Consider the following 15,225-nt stretch of genomic DNA (forward strand, 5'->3'; position numbering starts at 1 on the left):
TTAATTTCTGAGTGAGTATTCAAGTTAAAATGTATAATAATGCAATGTTTAGGTTTTCATTTTTCTCTCAAAGTGCACGAAATTGATGCATTTTACAATAAAATGTAAATAAATAAAATCTCCCGGGGGCATGACCCCAGAGCCCCCTAGAGGGTTTGTGTTTCCCTTCGTACAGCGATTCTTGTGGGCCGGGCTGAATCAAAGTCCAGGGCTGCTTTTTAGTCCCAGTCCGCCCCTGCTGCCATCCCTCCCATTTCAAATGGTTTGGACATATATCTTTATCTGTAGCAATGTAGTGGACCAAACTTACACAAGGACACTGGTGTTTCAACTTAGGTGAAAATTCGATTTAATAAAAGTCACAAAAGAAACAGTTTAACAAAATATCTTGGGCCCAACATAAAAGAGGCCATCACAAAAGGCTTCAACCAAACTGACCTCCAGACACATCTCTGTGGCTGTTTAAGTCAGGGCGGACTCTACTAACGACGACTTGAAGGAGGTATGGCAAATTAACTAAACATTGTCAACTTAATAAAAACAACAGATGGAAAAATTACATTTACTGCAAACAATAATCAACAAATGTGCATTTAAACAAACAGTGAAAACTTTACCACATCATGAAACACTAATTTGTGGTGGTGGTAGTGGTAGCCACCACAAGCAATGAAACAATCATTCAGTATTCTCGGCGTCACTGAACTAGTCAGAATGCAGCAGTCGAAGGAATCCACCACTGTAACTCATCCAACACTCATATCTAAACGTGTCAAACTAGAATAAACAGAAAAGCAATCAGAAGCACAAACTGTCGCCTGCGTGAACACGAATATTTACAACGTTGTTATCTGTTCACGCTAAACTGCACGCTGCAATGTTTGACGTTCACTCTCTGCTAGGCCATCACTTAATAATACTGACACTGTCCAGCTGTTTAATGAGCTGAGGGTTATCTTTAAGGATTACTGCTAAACACATACACAACCTCATTTAAAGAGCTTCTGCCAACATTTAAGGAATTCTAATCTCACAACTGGCAAGCAATGAGTGTTGAATACAGCGCAACCCTGCTATTTGTGGGGGATTGGAGCTGAGCCAGATGGCGAATATGCATGAATAATGGGGGTCACTTAATAAGTTATTAGAGTTGGCTACATTAATTGTTTAAATGATACTACGTAACCGACAATATAATTTCACTGATGAACATATACACTGTAGTTTGCCATAAGAAAGTGTTAAGAGGTGGGTTTTTCTGTAAATATTGTGGTAGGTAAATTTGTGAATGCCAAAACTCAAGTGAGGTTCTACAATAGTCCTGCTGAGTTCCCATTTTAATCAGCAGTCATGTCTACATGGAGACACGGATAGAATATATTCTAAAGGAAAACTGCAATCATGATTTTACAGAAATGTCCATTTCAAAAACATGAATTTCATATTTAATAGAATTTAGACGTGAAATAAACGATACATACCCCTGTCCCATAATCCTTCAAACAGTATTTGTTCTATTTTTTTAGTCTATTTATGACTTCAATTGGCAGCTATGTTTAAGCATTATGAGCTCTTCATATAGCAACAAGTGATAGTTTTGACCCAAAATGTTAATAATTGTAAAAATACATATATAATAATAATTAGTAAATATATAGGTTTTCAAAAATGACTTGGTAAAAGTTGTGTTCTACTAGAAAGCTAGATTCTTATTATAATTGTGAAATTGTTATAATGAACCAGAAATGCTATTAAAGGACAGCAACAAAGCAAGAAAATAAACTAAAAAACAATATTGTAATAATCCAGCCATGTTTTTTTTTTTTTTTTTACTTGTTCCTTACTAAAACACAGTTGACTCATGAATGTGATTTTCTATATAGTATACATAACTCGACAGAAACAGTGTAAAAATACAATATTGTCAATTTTTTTTTTTTTTTTTTTTTTTTTTTTAAATATAGCTACTTAAGGTTTATACTCACACTTGAGTTGAGAGGGTCACCAGACATAATCAATCAACAAAAGATCCATGCTGATCCGAATGGGGGAAATGAAGACGGGACAGGTGTCTGTCTGCCTGCCTGGGGTAGAAAAGAGCACGAAGTGCTTGTCGAGTGCGCAATGTGCCCATGGTTGGCTTGAACAACACAAATGAGTTGCCGCTGCCTTCATCTGACCGACTGTTGGAGCGAGGGGAGGCGCACCAACGAGTAAATCTTACGGAACTCAACTCATTACTTCCCCTGAGCTGACGATGCAGAATTGCTTAGGTGTGGTCTATGCTCTATTTGTAACCACAAGCCGCCGGTAGTTGAGCGGTTTGGATGCAAGGTGAGTCGTGCGCGACGATTATGTTTGGTTTGTGTTCATTAAGTAAACAAACAATTTGGGACGCGGTTTTTTTTTTTTTTCAGCTGATCGTTTTTCCCTGTTTAAATTTGCTTTCAAAGACAAATGACAAACTTTGTGGAAGTAAATTGGATAGGTTGTTTCAACATACACGTAAAATTGTTTAAGGGGCTGCTTTACAGTAAGAGGTGCTTTGAATATTTCCCCCAATGCTAACTAACTATATGCTAACAATTACTATCTCATTATGATGAACCACTGCAGTATCATCCCATACTGTCCAGAAAGATGAGCTTAGCAGGGAAAACCTCTTAATAGGGGCCACGTCTAACACTGTAAAATGCTGAAATGTAATGCTGCGTTCACACCAAAGTTAAACTGTTGCACGAAAACGCCTTTCTCGCGATATGCGATGTATCACCAAAAACATTCATGTGGTCACCAGTGGGGCGAGTAGCCAAAAATTTTACTCGAGTAGCGATCCTTCAAATTAATATTACAAAAGTTAAAGTAGTACGCCAAAAAATGTACTCAAGCACAAGAAAAAAATTATTTAGTGAAGAGTATACTCAAGTAATGAGTAACAATCTGAGCAAACAATGACATTTTTTTCTCAGCACAAAGTTATTTATATTAACTGTTATTATTATTATAGTGTACTATAAACTATCACATAACCATATTAAGCCAAGAAATACAAAAAAAAAAAAAATTGAATTTCAACAAGAAAAAAAAATTGCATAAACGAAGCATCATTTGTCCAAAGAGAATGAGTGCCCTCTAGGGGATAAAACATTTCCTATTATGAAATTAAAAGGATCATATTTCTGGTTTTTCGTGGTCAATCAGTGCCAAATAAAAACTGGGTGGAAGTTTAAAACCCATGCTTTCGAGTCATGTTGACGGCAGCAAGCTACGCCAAATACTTAATTTGTAACGGTGCTTTGAATATGTCATGTGATTGAACAGGCTGGCGTGATCATGGAACGGCAAGCTTAAGTCTGATTGGTGTTAAAGTGCATGTGACACGAAAAAGCATGTTTATTTCATAATACACGCTGTATTTTATGCTCCTGAATGATATGGACCGCTTGGATGTGTGTGGAAGCGATCGCTATATTTATTTAGTTTTTTTGATCCCACGCCATGAAAATGAGTGACTTCCGGCTTCGGTCTTGCATTGAGGAGGAGGGCGCTGTGACGTGTACGGTAGAAGACGTCCTCTTCACTATACAGTGTACTGTTGTGTCTATGAGGACGAAGGATTCAGCTGATTTTGCGGATTAATACGTTTATTTTTCGCATCACACCAGCCAAACGGCTGCAGAAAAATCATTCTGTATGAGGGAGAGGCGTATGCGCCTTTTTGGAGTTTCAAAAGGTTCCCATTCACCGTGGATATTTACTGTGGGACCATTGGACTTACGAGGAAGTGAGTAAACATCTTGTTTTGTATTATGTCAAATACGAATACAGCGATTACAAAGTAAACACTACAAACTTTCTTTAAGTAAAGGACTACTTACGTTTTATCATTGATAGGCATGTAAAAAGCTTTCCTCATGCACGTTAGCAGCACGTTAGCTGCACAACAACTGCAGCCACCCTCCTCCGGGGTACGAACTTTAAATTGCTCTCCGCCGGGCGGTTTGCCGATCCGCGAAGACAATCGACAACCCAGTCGTCATGTCAATAAATCCAGGCTAGTTATGTGTGATTTTCCACTTCGGAGACTTTGAAACATCACTCGGTTCGGGTTAGCATGTCGGCTAGCTGTCACGCCTTTTGGTTTGTTTACATTCTCCGAAGCCGGTGTGGGAAGGGAAATGACATATATCCGATTTAGGTGTCATAAAATATCGTTCGGCAGGTGCGACAGTAAAGGTGAAGTCGACAGTTTTGACCATTATGGAGTAATTTTGCCATGTCGTCCTGAATAAATGCATTTTTATTATTTCATATTCCATTTAGCACAAGACTGTTATTTGTCATGACCATGCCATTTATTTAGCAATTGGGGAAAACACTTGGATAAAAAGAATATCCTGTAAAAAATATTGAAGTAAAGAGACAGAAACAATGACATTTTGCAGCTCTCTTCGTCGCGTTTTCCTCGTTGTGAATAGTTCCCCCTCGACGGGCTGACTGGTCCTTCTCAAGCCATTTATATAGCTATTGGGGAAAAAATACTTGGATAAAAAGAAAATCCTGTAAAAATATTGGAGTAGAGAGACTGAAACAATGACATTTTGCGGCTGTCTTCGTTTTCCTCGTTCTGAATAATTCCCCCTCAATGGGGTGAATAGTAAAACCGATGAGCCCAGTCTACCGCTGACGTCATCCACCTGTTGGGGACGCTAAAGCCCTATAATGGTAGGCGTGGCTAACCGGCAGATTAAAAGACTAATTTCTCGTCATCTGCGCTTTGCTAAATTGTTGTATATAGTCGAATCGTCTCAAAATATGATTCTAATTCACATAATAATGCCATTTAAGACTTTTTTTCTCCTGTCGTATGCTCTTTAAGGAGTCATGTGATTATTGTTGCGATGTCTCATTGGTGAAACTGGAACATTGTTGGCATCATCTCTGGCAAAAAAAAGAAGTAAAATCTAATATGTAGAATAAAGAGGAAAATGTAAAGACTAGTGTAACCCAAAGTAGCGAAGTAAGAGTAACGTTTCTTCTTCACAAATCTACTCAAGTAAAAGTAAAAAGTATGGCTTTGTAAAACTACTCTTAGAAGTACATTTTTCTCAAAAAGTTACTCAAGTAAATGTAAAGGAGTAAATATAACGTGTTACTACCCACCTCTAGTTGTCACACAGACCTTATGTCACCAAAAGTCGAAGTCTGCGAAACCAGTGTTGTTTTTGGCAGCAGTTTTAATTTTCGTCATAGTCTTAGTCTTTTGGTCCTCCCCAAGGTTTCTCTTTTTTCCCATGTTTTTTTTTTTTTTTTTTTTAGTTTTTCCTTGCCGCCACTGAGGGTCTAAGGATATGGAATGCCCAGGTCATGGACTCATGGACTCATCTCATTCATCTACTGTATCTGACTGTGTATCCAAAATGACTCTGTAAAGCCCTCTGAGACAAACCTGTTGTGATATAGGGCTATAAAAACAAAATTTAATTGAACGATTATAAATATTAGTCTGAGTCATATTTTAGTCATTTCAAAATGTGTTTGTCTTCGTCTAGTTTTTGTTGACAACAACTCAGACCAATTTCGTCTAGTTTTAGTCGACGTTTACTCAATGCTTTCGTCTGTAAATTTTTTAAAAAGTTTTACTCCAAAACTAAAGGTTTCCAACTCTTTCGAATGAATATTGACAGACAAGCGCATAATGTGGTGATAATAAGCACTCAGTAGGAAAACAGTTCATTAATTTCAATTAATCATACCCACCTGGACGGCACAAATAAGTATTTAAAAAATTTACCCGTTAACATTAGCCTAAAGCCAACACAAACTTAATGCTATGCTAATGCTACAAGTTACATTTAGTGTGTGATGATCACTCAGAACAGACCTTTAAAGACTAAAGCAGCATTGCATATTCTCTTTTGGCAAGATAAGAAAACAAATCTGACTGTGTTTGTTTCAAAACAAGCGATGAGGAGACTGGAGAGGACACTGGTGAGTTGGGGGGGTGCAGCACGTCACATGAGTGAGACAACCAGACACTGCTACGATGCTGGCCAACTACACATAAACTGTCACACATTGTGAACATGTGACGGAAACTATGGCGCATTTTCTCATTATGTTTTAGTCTCTCATGACACGTTTTTACCTTGTTATCGTCTCGTCATTGTTATGAAAGAATTGTTAGTCGACACAATATTTTTGCTATAGTCATTGTTGACAAAAGCAACACTGAGTGAAACCAAACAACTTCCGGTTCACATTATATAAAAATAAGCAGTTTAACGTATCGTAATATGATTATAACATATTATGACTATTCATATTACAACTTTTTGCTTGAAGTTTTACAATACATGACTTAATTCTCGTAATATCGTCACTTAAATCTCGTAATATTATGACTCGTAGTCCAATTTTTTTCCTTCTTTTTTTGGCATTTTGTTGACTGAATGTTAGGCAGGGTTCTAGTTCTGGCAGCTTAAGTCACGTGAATGAGAAAAAATATTTAACTGGCTGCTTCCTTGTCGTCACTGAAATCTGTTGCAGAAAAATCAACCCAGCCATCATCTTTGTGCCGCAAAATTCATCGCGGGACATGGCCAGTCAACAGGCTGCCCTTCCACGCGGGATTACATTGACTTTGTATGGGAACCCATCGCGCAACTGTTTTTACAGTGAATTATTCCACTTCTGTCCTCATACCAGTTAAAGACAAAATGATCAGCAGATAGGAGGAATCCCCAAAATTCCAACAAGATTCTTCAAAAAAGGTAAAAGTCGTGTTCATTTATTTTTATTTCACAATCTGTGTGCAAAACAACTGTTTAATATTTTTGGGTTACCGGAATGGATAAATTGAATTTACATTATTTCCAGTCAACGCTATCGCTTTGGTTTATAAATGATTTTGTTTAATCATACTTTTTCTACAGATTGATCATGAAAACTTGAAGATTCCACTTCTAGTTGTATTGCGAATAGTTCAAGAGCTTCTAGCGTTTTTTTAGTTATTTAAGTACAAACTGGCAACCAAACCTTAATTACCTTGTTTTTGAGAGACATTTTCCCTCAAATATTTGGGAAACGTTTGTTTGTTTGTTTTGTTTTGTTTTTCGCAATTTAGCAAATATTTGGTAGCCTGCAAGTTGACTTGATCTCTGTAGCACAATATCCGTTTCACCGTCAAAAGAGTACGTCTGTGCTAACAAACCAAGCAGCAAAAAAGTCAATCATGCAGCCAGTCCCTCGATGATCATATAAATGAATTTCCTCCACGTTTAGTTTTTTAATCAACTTTCCTGTTGAAATGTAAATAATAGCTGATGTTTTGTCTCCCTTAGAAGCACTCTACATTACATCGACTCTTGTGTTGAACTGTTATTCCCAAATTCAAACATCAATAGTAGAAAAGAAGGCTAATATACAGTATTTTTTTTTTTTTTTATATACAGTGCCTTGCAAAAGTATTCGGCCCCCTTGAACCTTGCAACCTTTCGCCACATTTCAGGCTTCAAACATAAAGAAATGCAATTTAATTTTTTTGTCAAGAATCAACAACAACTGGGACACAATCGTGAAGTGGAACAACATTTATTGGATAATTTAAACTTTTTTAACAAATAAAAAACTGAAAAGTGGGGCGTGCAATATTATTCGGCCCCTTTACTTTCAGTGCAGCAAACTCACTCCAGAAGTTCAGTGAGGATCTCTGAATGATCCAATGTTGTCCTAAATGACCGATGATGATAAATAGAATCCACCTGTGTGTAATCAAGTGTCCGTATAAATGCACCTGCTCTGTGATAGTCTCAGGGTTCTGTTTAAAGTGCAGAGAGCATTATGAAAACCAAGGAACACACCAGGCAGGTCCGAGATACTGTTGTGGAGAAGTTTAAAGCCGGATTTGGATACAAAAAGATTTCCCAAGCTTTAAACATCTCAAGGAGCACTGTGCAAGCCATCATATTGAAATGGAAGGAGCATCAGACCACTGCAAATCTACCAAGACCCGGCCGTCCTTCCAAACTTTCTTCTCAAACAAGGAGAAAACTGATCAGAGATGCAGCCAAGAGGCCCATGATCACTCTGGATGAACTGCAGAGATCTACAGCTGAGGTGGGAGAGTCTGTCCATAGGACAACAATCAGTCGTACACTGCACAAATCTGGCCTTTATGGAAAAGTGGCAAGAAGAAAGCCATTTCTCAAAGATATCCATAAAAAGTCTCGTTTAAAGTTTGCCACAAGCCACCTGGGAGACACTCCAAACATGTGGAAGAAGGTGCTCTGGTCAGATGAAACCAAAATTGAACTTTTTGGCCACAATGCAAAACGATATGTTTGGCGTAAAAGCAACACAGCTCATCACCCTGAACACACCATCCCCACTGTCAAACATGGTGGTGGCAGCATCATGGTTTGGGCCTGCTTTTCTTCAGCAGGGACTGGGAAGATGGTTAAAATTGACGGGAAGATGGATGCAGCCAAATACAGGAACATTCTGGAAGAAAACCTGTTGGTATCTGCACAGGACCTGAGACTGGGACGGAGATTTATCTTCCAACAGGACAATGATCCAAAACATAAAGCCAAATCTACAATGGAATGGTTAAAAAATAAACGTATCCAGGTGTTAGAATGGCCAATCAAAGTCCAGACCTGAATCCAATCGAGAATCTGTGGAAAGAGCTGAAGACTGCTGTTCACAAACTCTCCATCCAACCTCACTGAGCTCGAGCTGTTTTGCAAGGAAGAATGGGCAAGAATGTCAGTCTCTCGATGTGCAAAACTGATAGAAACATACCCCAAGCGACTTGCAGCTGTAATTGGAGCAAAAGGTGGCGCTACAAAGTATTAACGCAAGGGGGCTGAATAATATTGCACGCCCCACTTTTCAGTTTTTTATTTGTTAAAAAAGTTTAAATTATCCAATAAATTTTGTTCCACTTCACGATTGTGTCCCACTTGTTGTTGATTCTTGACAAAAAATTAAAATGTTATATCTTTATGTTTGAAGCCTGAAATGTGGCGAAAGGTTGCAAGGTTCAAGGGGGCCGAATACTTTTGCAAGGCACTGTATGTATTTTTTGCCTTTCACTCTGTTTTATTTTGTTTGCTAGTGCTGCAATTTGAGATCACACCAAGAATAGTACATGTGATGTAAGGATTCCCTCCAGCTTCAGTGGTTACTCTCTACCAAATAAAATTACTGGTGCTATAAGGACATTTTTGTGTTAATTTGAAATACTTTTCTACTCCATGCATGCTCAACCAGTGCCATGATGAGTACACAGAGCACTGACATTTGAACAAAAACTGCCCCAAAAATTCCTTTTTCTTCCTTTCAATTGAACGTTTTCGCATCGAACACACTGGACGAACATGCACCTGTGCACATCCATGCGCTTCCTCACGGCAGCAGCACTGTTTCACTGAGCCTCTTGTTTCACCGAACCTCTTCCTTGGACCGGAAGACAGCATACTGTTTTTTGTTATCAGCAAAGATGACAGTGGTCCCCTCACGTTTTTTGGGTTTTTTTGGGGTCAGACAAAGAAGTAAGAATTACTGTTATTACTTGTGCTATTGCCCTACTTTAGATGACAGTGGCCCCCTCACGTTTTTTTTTTTTTTTTGGTCAGACAAAGAAGTAAGAATTACTGTTTTTACTTGTGCTATTGCCCTACTTTGGTGTAAAAATAAATCAATAAATACATGAATAAATAAATAAATAAATAAATAATTTGGAGGTATAACACAGCGGAGGAGCATGAAGTAACCATTAACAAATTTATGATGCTTTACCTTTTTTTTTTTTTTTTTTTTGTCTTTTTAAGCATTTGCAAGTGCTCATGCATCATCCACTTTACTTCCATTTCACAATTGTACACTACAGCTTGCACTTACTCCTGTTTTTTCACAAATTGTAAAAACGCTACCTCTACCTTAACGAATGTGTAAAATATATTAAAGACAAATGAATTCAAAATCGTTTGTCAATGCACCATATGATAAAACTAGCTCTGCTTTAAGATTTACATTTGTGGAGACAAATAATGCAGCCACAATCAACAGACAGTTTACGTAATTGTCCTCCACATTCTACAAGTGAGATTTAGTCGCAAATGTAGTGCAGAGCCAGCATGGGAAGCACATATCAAACATCTGGCCAACTTTTTTATTGCCTGCTCTGGTGTCGTCACAGGCAACAGAAGCCTCAGAGTTCACCTCAACACACTGGGTTAATTGAACGAATGAATCAATGTGTGAAGGCTGTCACAAAAATGTTGTCAGACACTATCCTCACACAATAAGTGGATATGTTGGAAGGAAAAAAAAGATTGATCATATATCTGGGCATCACACAAACCAAACCACTCAGTATGCGCAAATCACTAACTTACAGTGTATACCAGCATATCACATAGACCACAGCACTGCTTGGGAATCATTCTAAAGCTTTAGCCTTTTTTATGGAAAACAGTAGAAAGTCTTTATTGTCATTATACAGAGTACAATGAGATTTAAAGCTTTTCTATAAAGTGCACCACATAAAACAAAAGCACAATAAGGCTAAAATAAAAACACAGGTTACAGGGTGCACATATTGGGAATAAAGTGAATAAGTGACCAGCAGCAAATCGTGAAGTACGTAGTAGTAATATCATAGTGTTGACTTGATATGATGTTGCAAATGACATTTGTGCATATTGATGTAACAGTGCAAAAATGCTATAATGTAACTGCAAATATTGCATATGCAGTACCCAAATTGAGCCAAATGTCTAACATTTTTACTTTGTGAGGTGCATGTGACAATGTTGTGGCATTAGCAGTGCAATCTCAGTGACATTTTCAGTGGTGCGCAGCATGTCAGTTTTTCAGTGCAAACTTGAAATGAGTATGGTGACAGCTCTTTGAAAGACTCTCAGTCAGTTTTTCTGGCCTGTATGCCCCTGTAGTGCCTGCAGAGGGCAACAGGTTGTAGAGGTGGACGCTAGGGTGTGTATAGTCTTTCTTTTAAGGCAAAAATTAGATAGGAATTTGTTATTTTGGTTAGAAATGTTTTTTGCCCTTTGAACACTGCCATTGATGCCTTGTTTACCCAGGTTATTGGAGTCATGAACACTGACTTTAATTGAGGCAACCGAGGCCAGCAGTTCTTTGGCTGTTATCCTGGGTTCCTTTGTGACCTCCTGAATGAGTCGAGGCATTGCTGTGCTCTTGCGGTCAGTTTCGTGTGCCGGCTGTTCTATAATTTGTTTTCTAGGTCAACTTGTCACCACCATAAAACCTTAATTAACTCTTTTGATACGATTGGTAACTGTCTAACTTCCAATTTGAAAGAGCTCAAAAGTAAAACATTTTCTGACCACATTTTGATGAGTGTGCATATTTTTTATTCATCTATTGGGAATATTAATGTATTGTCTAAGGGGAAAACATTTTTAAAATGCTGCCTTGTTCTTGACATGTATTCCCAGATGTTTATGTTTTCTTTGTTTTTTGTTTTTTAATGCATCGACCAGTACAGCAGAGAGGGAGTCTGATTTGCAAAAACAGCAGAATAATTGTCCTGGGACAGACGGAGTAGAAGTAATGGTGCTTTACTCAGCTGTTTAAAGTGAAAGTCCGATATATGTATATATATATATATATATATATATATATATATATATATATATATATATATATATATAAGGGCTGTCAAACGATTAAAATTTTTAATCGAGTTAATTACAGCTTAAAAATTAATTAATCGTAATTAATCGCAATTAATCGCAATTCAAACCATCGATAAAATATGCCATATTTTTCTGTAAATTATTGTTGGAATGGAAAGATAAGATGGATATATACATTCAACATACGGTACATAAGGACTGTATTTGTTTATTATAACAATAAATCAACAAGATGGCATTAACATTACTAACATTCTGTTAAAGTGATCAATGGATAGAAAGACTTGTAGTTCTTAAAAGATGAATATTAGTACAAGTTATAGAAATGTTAAATTAAAACGCCTCTTAATGTTTTCGTTTTAATAAAATTTGTAAAATTTTCAATCAAAAAATAAACTAGTAGCCCTATTCTGTCCTCAATGTGTGTGAGTACACAAATTGACAGATAGCGAACATAAGTTCCAAAAAGAAATCAGACGGTGTGGCAAAGTTGCATGGGCTTTACTGAAGTCATCTCTTTTTGACAGGAACACGTTTCTTGTATTTTTGTAAAACTGAAAATAACAAGGCAATGTGTCAATAACTTGCATAAATCACAAAATAACATAAAATGTACACACACGTGTCCATTTGAGCAGTAGCACTAGCCAATTAGCTCACAAGCATCTAACAATGTAACTGCATTTCACCATATATGTGAACAAATTCAAATACACATCATCAATAACTATCTAATGCTCATGAATATAAACAAAGGAGGAATATAACTCACAAACGATGCATGTATTAGACACAAACAGTGTGATGGGGCTATGACAACTGCCACTGAATACTGGATGCGGGCGTTAGCTGGTCTGAATAGCACTGTCTATTACTGTGAGTTCGCGTCGACATATAATTACGTCAGAAAAGCGCGCCGAAACCCAAATAATCAGCTGCACTGAATCGCCAGCAGAGGGCGACATTACGCCACATAACATATGCAAGTCACACCCAAGCGCCAGCAGAGGGCGGAAAAACTCCATAAAACACAATTAACAAGTTGGCCTTTTACTGTACTGACATTTAAATCTCTCTGAGCGGGCCTAGTGCGTTAATTGCGTCAAATATTTTAACGTGATTAATTAAAACAAATAATTACCGCGCGTTAACGCGATAATTTTGACAGCCCTAATGTATATATATATATATATATATATATATATATATATATATATATATATATATATATATATATATATATATATATATATATATATATACAGTACTGTGCTAAAGTCTTAGGGAGGACACCTGCCTAAAACTTTTGCACAGTACTGTATATTTTTATTGATATTATGTATATACAGGATATAATGTATGTATATATTTTCCCCAAGTGGAAGCTTCCATGATCCTAATAAATTTAATCATTTAAAAAATATATATACAGTACTGTGCAAAGGTTTTAGGCAGGTGTCATGCCTAAGACTTTTGCACAGTACTGTATATATATATATATATACAGTGGTACCTCTACATACGAATTTAATTCGTTCCAGGACCTTGTTTGTAAGTCGAAATGGTCGTATGTCGAGCAGGATTTTCCCATAGGAATACATTATAATTCCATTAATTCGTTCCAAAGCCTAAAAACATACACTAAATTCTTAATAAATACTGCTGGCACTGTTAAAAATGGCAATTAAACATAGAAAAACAAATAAGTTATAAATAAATAATTCAGAATAATATAATAAGAAGAAAAATAATTAATAATTATTCCTGTAAATAATGTAACGAATCGGATTCTAATATGGCGGACACTTTTTACTGTCCCTGAACGCACCGCGAAGATGACGTCTCAGTGAGATAGGTCGGTGCGGTAGAGATAATACTTTCGTTTTCTTGAGAGCAGTCAACTGCTTAAGACAATGGGCGTTTTGTGTTGGATAAGTTCTTAAATAAATGATAAAAACGTGACGAAGCTGGCGATTTCCTTGGCAATGTTACCACAATAATAATTGTCACCTTAACTTATAAATAGTGGCGAACGGTGGTCGGAAGAGGACCATGGAGCTGTATTATTGAGCCAGTTCAGGGACGCGCACCCCAAGCTCATATTTTTCTATAACTTGCATCTTTATTTCAAAGGTAAGCATCACTTTTTTCCTTGTTTCTCCAACTGTATCAACTTTTTTTGAAAACTGTGTTGATTTCTCACACAAGAAAATCCACCTTGCGTTCGTTTGCACTGCTGTCATGTCGTATTTCGAGCAACTCGTCGGATGTAGAAACAAATGGCGGCTCAAATTTTACGTCGGATGTCGAAAAGATCGTGTGTCAAAGTGATCGTATGTTGAGGTACCACTGTATATATATATGCATGTATACACGTATAGGGATTCTTTGATGAGCTCAGGAATTCACGCTTTACTGGTGTACCTCTTCTCCCTCAACACCAGGAATAAGGCCAACATTTAGATAAGTCATTAGCCAGAACAAGTCCAGGTTGTTAGTCAGTGCTTAATGTAGATCTTATCACCAGCTGTTTCTGTCTCTCATCTGTTTGTCATCATAGAATCTGTCCGTGACAGCTGCACACTGCAGAATGTAATGACAATATTCCCATATTGCTGCTAATCTCTATTCGTTATTCATAATGAAACTCACACGGTTGCAGGCAATCTTGGGCTAGTAGGTCATTCAATTTGAGACCTTCTAACTGTAGCTGCAATAGCCATTTTGTGTCCTTGAGTTTAAATCCCACTGTGACCTCAGGGGGTAGTTTACTGAACTCGAGAGATTGGACTTTACTACGCCACATCCCGTAGTCGTTTAGTTAGTAAAATAAACAAAAAAAAGCACAAAATGCAGTTTTATTCCCATTTCGCTGCTGGCCAGGAAGCCAGAATTTATGTATGAAAATTTTTCACGCACAGATCGGTGTAGTTTCAAGTGTCGTAGTTGATTTTTCCAAGCAATTCAATCTTTTTTTTTTTTTGAGCAATAATTAATACATGTTGTGTAAGAAATTGCTTCAACGGGAAAATTGCGGATATTAGCCACAATTCTTTTTTCCATCTGACCAAACGGTGAGCTAAGGAGATTGAGCACATCAAGGAAGTGGAGTGCGCAGGTAAATATTCTGTTGTTTGATCAAAACATTTTCCTGAAGACTGCTTTCACCAAGTGACAAGTTAAGTGTTTAATTCATTAGTTTTCAGTCGCTATGCTTGCTGTTATGTAGAGTCGAAAGGCGTAAATGTAAGATATTTACTATTTAGAAGGCGCCCAAGATCTGATGGAAATATAATGAAAGCTAATGCATCCGTGTAAGGCAGGTTGGAGGATGAACTAGGAGCAAGCACAACAGGTGAAACCAATGGGCAATCACAGGGACAATTCACACTAGGAGAAAACAAACACAAAACCTAACAAGCGGCCATCTTATGAGCACTGATCTTCAAGGAGAGTCACTTCAATAGACCAGTGAATATGTGATACTTGTGCACGTAGCATTAGTGAATTGAATTTGTGTTGGGTAAGATGTGACAAAAAC

At 37.3% G+C, this 15,225-nt stretch overlaps 1 protein-coding gene and 1 long non-coding RNA gene across 2 annotated transcripts in view; one reads left to right on the top strand and one right to left on the bottom strand.

The window, feature by feature from the left end:
• The window catches only part of LOC130923184 (carbohydrate sulfotransferase 15-like), a 31,973-nt gene extending 29,700 nt beyond the window's left edge, over positions 1-2,273 (bottom strand). Inside the window, exon 1 of the mRNA XM_057848701.1 lies at positions 1,986-2,273. The gene's annotated coding sequence lies outside the window, so the exon portion shown is untranslated. The remainder of the gene's footprint in view (positions 1-1,985) is intronic.
• Positions 2,041-11,611, top strand: LOC130923185 (uncharacterized). The gene is made up of 3 exons (XR_009064666.1): positions 2,041-2,334; positions 6,550-6,773; positions 11,109-11,611. It is a non-coding gene; the product is annotated as an uncharacterized LOC130923185 (long non-coding RNA).
• Positions 11,612-15,225: the final 3,614 nt, after the last annotated feature.

Source organism: Corythoichthys intestinalis, chromosome 10, assembly GCF_030265065.1.
Source record: "Corythoichthys intestinalis isolate RoL2023-P3 chromosome 10, ASM3026506v1, whole genome shotgun sequence".
Classification (NCBI taxonomy): domain Eukaryota; kingdom Metazoa; phylum Chordata; class Actinopteri; order Syngnathiformes; family Syngnathidae; genus Corythoichthys; species Corythoichthys intestinalis.